Here is a 6,158-nt window from a genome sequence, read left to right on the forward strand (position 1 = left end):
CTTGACCCCTTGACCCCTTTGACCATAAATGTCAAAAATATTTTCTCTTTTACCTCTTTGTTTTCTCACTTGGTGGCGTAATGGTTGGTGGCGACTTGGTGGTGTAATGGTTGGTGGCGACCTGGTGGTGTAATGCTTGATGGTGACCTGGTGGCATAATGGTTGGTGGCGACTTGGTGGTGTAATCGTTGGTGGCGTAATGGTTGGTGGTGACTTGGTGGCGTAATGGTTGGTGGCGACCTGGTGGCGTAATGGTTGGTGGCAACTTGGTGGTGTAATCGTTGGTGGCGACTCGGTGGTGTAATCGTTGGTGGCGACTCGGTGGTGTTATGGTTGGTGGCGACTTGGTGGTGTAATGGTTGGTGGTGACTTGGTGGTGTAATGGTTGGTGGTGACTTGGTGGTGTAATCGTTGGTGGCGACTTGGTGGTGTAATCGTTGGTGGCGACTTGGTGGTGTAATGGTTGGTGGCGACTTGGTGGTGTAATGGTTGGTGGCGACTTGGTGGTGTAATGGTTGGTGGTGTAATGGTGGTTGGCGAATGTTGGTGTCATGGTTGGAGCATCCGCTCTCAGTCTGGCAGGTCGGTGGTTCGAACCCCGTCCGAGTCATACCAAAGATTTAAAAAGCCACGTACTTGGTACTTCCTTGCTTCACACTGAGAATTTACAAAGAATATAGCACGGACAAACAACCATAGGTTGGCAACCATTGCACAGACTTGATTGGCCTGATGGCCTCTTCCTGCTCTAAAATTCCTTGTGAAGGCCTTCATATTATTTTATTTTACTTTTTTATCCTCATAAAATGTAACCTTTTTTACGTGACCACATTTGTTTATTACATCATATCCGCATTTCCTTTGAAATGTTGTAGGTGTGTGTGTGACATGGTGACAATGTGAGCTACAGCTCAGTAGAGGTGGGTTTTATGATGGAGTGAAGCTGATGTAGATGGTTAAATAGTGCTACCTGCAGTGAATAGACATGCCTCCTGAGATAAGGACAGGAAACAAGAAATGTCTCAAAATGACTTCTGGCCTTCTCCGCAGACTTTTCTGTCTCTTTATACACATAGATAGAAGAAAAAGGAAGATTGTGATATGGACAATAGGGTTATGAAGTCATACTTTCCAGTTGAGTGAAGTGCACCATTGGATCTGCTTCAGCAATTGAAGATGTTCATGCTATGGGTGATAAGGGAGGAACGAAGGCATTTACATGCTCACTCTTGATAAGCAGCTCCGAAGTAAATGCAAAGTACTGTGCGCAACTCCCACAAAGTTGTTCTACAAGAAAACTCAACCTTCTAGGGAACAGCATGCATCACACTTATCTTCAAAATCTCTATCTATTACCCATCCTCCTCCATCGCCATCACAATCGTCCCTCTTCCATCCTCCCCCTCACACCCCACCCTCACAACGTACATCTCGGTACATCCTTCTGCTTCGGCCCGCAACACTCTCCTGGTAATTTCACGCTCCGCCAGAGCCTTGCACAGTCCATCAGATGCCAACCAGGCCTCCATTGTGGCCAAACCACATGGGAAAGACCGCATGAGCCAAGACAGGCAGTTCTCGTTCTGTGCGCAGTTGCCGAGCATGAACCCTAAACCAACCCCTAAGCACAGATGCACACTCCTTAGATTTCTTAAAAAAAAAAAGTCTCCCAAGTTGCACTTATTCTGATGTTAACGCCTTTCTTATTTTCTGTCTCATGGTTTTACCCTTTTTAATTGTTAGTCTCCTTTCTCTCATCTTATTAACCTCATTTTAATACCCACTGGACTCGATACCTTAAGAAACCTTCACCATGGTCTAATTGCATTGATTATGCAACTTCCTGGTGCCTGAAACCTAAACTATTCTATCCTGATCCAGTGATCCATCGTCTCTCTCTCTCTCTCTCTCTCTCTCTCTCTCTCTCTCTCTCTCTCTCTCCCTCTCTCTGTCCAAATTCTGATCTTACAAGGAACAGTGAAATTATTTTTCGAATCACTATGAACGAAATGACTTGCACTTGCAAAACTCAGCACAGATGTCTGGCCTTGTCTCTGCAGTTTCCATCCAGTGTCATATCTCTTTCTTTTTTATGTTTTCAGCCCTGTCTGTCTGTCTGTCTGTCTGTCTGTAAACAGGATATCTCAAAAAGTTGTGGACGGATCTACAAGTTGTACAGAGAAGGTTACCCCCTCCAATTTCAAGGTGCGTGTTTTGAGCCTGTGATGGGTGGATGTAAATCCAAGTGTAGCACAGCCAGCCAGCTGCAAGTGATTCAGGAAAAGCCTGAAGTGCATCCTCGCATGTGGTTGTGATGTGAGTAACTTGTTGCAATCCAGCTGGCCAATAGACTTTCATTCTACATGTCGAACCTCCTTCCGTGTCATAAGAATTCATTTTCGATGCACAAGAGCTATTAATTTACATTCTAATTGGTGCAAAGTCTATTTTTCGCTTAGGAAGATGTATTTTGTGATTTTTCAGGCATTTGTTATCGCATTTGCACCACTTAAGTGTGTGCAGAGCCTGGTGTTGGCTTAAGGTGGCTGGCTTGGGTCTTGAGATCCTTGGGTCTTGAGTTAAAGCCCCTGTTTTCCATTGAATGAACTAGCAACGGTACCCGCCCTATGGGCGGGGCTTCAATTGGGAGGCCCAAATGAAAAGGCAAAATATCAGAAATTGAAGCCTTTTTTTATTTTAAACGATTTATATAAACATCCGTTAAATCATATCACACGCAAATCATCAAAATCTAAACAGTATTTGTAGAATTTCAACAAAAGCCACATCACTGTTCATATCGGTAAATATTATTTCATCGTGTTTGGAAAAACTGGGAAATTGGGAAAATTTGAAAAAATTGGAAAAACAGTATAGTCTATTTTACTCCATGAGATCCCAGGATTACCCACCCAAAATTTTGTTGCGATCGGTTCAGCCGTTTTTGCGGTACCCGGGAACAGACGGACAGACAGACAGACATTCGGTGAATTATAATAAGATGCTTAAGGTCCGTCAATGCATAATTGATAAAATGTCAAATTCGACTTCATTTGACCTTGAAAATGACCATCAAAGTCAAAATCAAAGATGGCATCTGCCCACATCATGATTGGCATCCCATGCCCTATCGAACTCGGATGGTTATTTGCTGTAAACATGAAAAAGGTGTCCTTTGCAAAAACCAAGCTATTGGCAGGCCTACGATGCATATTGTGTACAAAAAACTATTGCAAACAACCTTTTGCCAAAAGTCTTTTCCAAAACAGTGTTCTTAAGTATCTAGGGAATGTTGTGGAGCAAGTGTAAAGGAGGAGGACAAGAAAGGAAGCAATGCATATGAGCAAGACGACAATGAAATTCAAACGGAAAGTTGTCTCTCGAGGGCAAGGCACAATGAAAGGCAGCCTAAAATATCTGAAAATGCAAGCACGTCCACCGGAAATTTCAGAGGAACTCCGCAGCTTTGACAAAGGGCAGAAGGGGTGATTGTAAACAGTTTTGGAGAGTTGTATAAATATACGGCGTGGTAAATCAGACATGGGAAGAGGCCATTCGGTTTTATCCTGACAACAACATGTCTTGATCCGTCCCCATGATGGAACTTCTTCTTTGAAACCTACACTTTAGAAGATGACAAGGAGTAGTTTGTAATGGACAACTAGTCATAATTCCACATAAAATTGCCAAAAGTATTGCCATTCCCCACAATGAAGCTGGGTTTCTAGGCCTATCACAGACAGGTTGGTGGTCTCTATGTCTTCTGCAGCCGCCTTTCTGATCTTGCACTCTCTGCTTATTCCATGCTTTGTCCTCCCCCCTCACCTCCCCACTCCCCATCTTTCTGCTGGGACCATGGAGTCCCCCATCAACCCCTTCTCGTGAAACTCCCAAAATCCAGCATCACTGCTCACGTCCACTCATTAATTCCTCTTTTCCTGCCTGTGGAACCAACTTCCACATCCTCTTCAATCTCATCCTTCCCTCCTGGTTTTCAAGACGGCTGTTCACCACCACATCAGATCATCCCCCATCCAAAACCATGTTATTTTCTACACCGCACCCCCAAACCCCAAGCCTCCTTCCAAATTTTTAGTTTTACCCTCCTAAGGTTGCTGCCGTATCCATATTGTCTATCGCATGCATCGTCCCTTACTCCTCATTCCTCCCCACACCCCTTATTTGTCCCAGTCTCCCTCTAGTTTGTCCCTCAACCCTCTCTCTACTCTTCCTTTTGTTCTGTTGCGTCTTTACCCATTCTATATTCTATCTCTTCCACGTGCCTTGACCTTGTACACAAAAAAGCACTAACCAATACAGCTAGCAAGTGCATCTTTAAATTGAATTTAATTCGTTTCACTTCTGAGACACATCTAGGCCTCTAATGTAATGCTCAGTAAATTTGGAATTTGACCGGTTACCTGTCCACAATGGCCTACACTTTTCATCAAGCACTATTACACTAGGCTTGCCGACTTCCATGGCTTGCCATTGACTTTGGTCGCAGTCAACGTGTGGGCCGAAATGGATTTCTCTCATCTCCCCCTTCCTGTTCAGGCTGGAGTTCCTCAAGGCAGTGTTCTGGGCCCTGTGCTTTTTCTGGTCTTCATCAATGATCTCTCCGACTCTCTGTAAAATCCTCTCTATCTCTTTGCTGATGACTACACACTCTGTCGCTCCATATCTCATCCCTCAGATCGGCAGGCAGCTGCCTCTTCACTCTCTGCAGACCTGGATAACATCACAAACTCGTCAAACAAGTGGAACATGTCTTTCAATCCTGACAAATCTCACACTCTCACTTTGTCTCTCCGTAAAGAACGGTTGGACAACCCTCCCATCTACTTTCTGAAAAATCCTCTTGAAGAAGTTCTGTCATTCAAGCTTTTGGGTCTCACTATCTGCCATGATCTTTCCTGGGAAAACCACATTTTCAAGCTGGCCTCCAAAGCCAGTCGCCGGCTGGGCATCCTCCGTCGTGCGAAGTCCTTTCTGGGCACTTCTGAGCTCCTCACCAAACACAAAGCTTTCATCCACAGCCCAAATGGACTACTGCTCTCTCCTCTGGGCTGGTGCTCCTGCCTCACACCTAGCTCGGCTTCACGCAATGGAAACCAAGGCTTTCAGAATCATTGGTATCTCCCACGATGAAGCTGATTCTCAGGGCCTTTCTCTCTCTCACCGCAGTCAGGTTGGTGGTCTTTCTGTCTTCTACTGACTCCTCTCCGGCCTTGCTCCCCCAGCTCTGTCTGTGCTCTATCCCCCAAATATTCCTGCAGGATGCAACACACAAGATCTGCCAGCAACCCTCTTCTGGTGAAACTGCCAAAATCAAGACTCTCTGCTCACCTTCACTCTTTCATTCCTCTTTTCTCCCACCTCTGGAACAAACTCCCTCACTCTCTTCAATCCCACTCCTTCCTCCAGGTCTTCAAAACAGCTGTTCACCCCCATCCAAAACCTTGATCTTTCTACGCTCGCTAATTCACCCCAAATCCGCCTCTTTAAATCCACAACTTCTTTCCTGAAATTCCTGGTCATGTTCATTTGCTTTATATCGTGTACTCCTCCCTCCTCCCCCAGCCCTCCCCCTTCCACAGATCTACCGACGTCCATGTTCTCTACTGTTGTTGTGCTTGTGTGCTTCCCTCTCTCCCCCTCTTGTCTCCCGCTCCCTTCATTGTATGTCTCATGTGTCCATGCATGTTTTCATGTTCAATGTGTTAGCTCTTACACGAGCCTCGATTCTGTATACCAAAACAAATAATAAATTATTCTTTTTCTAAACAAAGATGTATATGTTGCCATTTTTAAGCAAAAGCTTTGAAGTTTGATTTTCAAAATATTTATTTACTTTGATTTCAAAGAACGATTTGACATTTTCTTTGATTTGGAAGCGCTTCTTACAAAAGAAATAATTGTAGAGAGCTCTTGAACTCCCGCCCCACAAAACTGTTTCACTCAATTGCACTCCCAATTAATTAAAAATTTAAATGAATAAAATTAATGAAATCAATTTTAATTGATTCGAATTTAATTAAACATAATTAATGAATTAATTTAAAAACTCCCAATTGCATTGCACAGATAAGAAGCCATTCCTTTTGCGAATTTCTGAAATATTTTTCTCCACAAGGTCCTTGATCATTTAACCTTTC

The 6,158-nt window shown here is 44.0% G+C and overlaps 1 long non-coding RNA gene across 1 annotated transcript; it reads right to left on the reverse strand.

The window, feature by feature from the left end:
- Nucleotides 1–926: 926 nt before the first annotated feature.
- On the reverse strand, nt 927–1,452 carry LOC137437314 (uncharacterized). Its single transcript, XR_010986455.1, has 3 exons — nt 1,429–1,452; nt 1,129–1,185; nt 927–992 (listed from the first exon to the last, which is right to left on the reverse strand). It is a non-coding gene; the product is annotated as an uncharacterized LOC137437314 (long non-coding RNA).
- Between the last annotated feature and the right edge of the window lie 4,706 nt (nt 1,453–6,158).

The sequence above is a fragment of the Myxine glutinosa genome, chromosome 12, assembly GCF_964187855.1.
Source record: "Myxine glutinosa chromosome 12, kmMyxGlut1.1, whole genome shotgun sequence".
NCBI lineage: Eukaryota > Metazoa > Chordata > Myxini > Myxiniformes > Myxinidae > Myxine > Myxine glutinosa.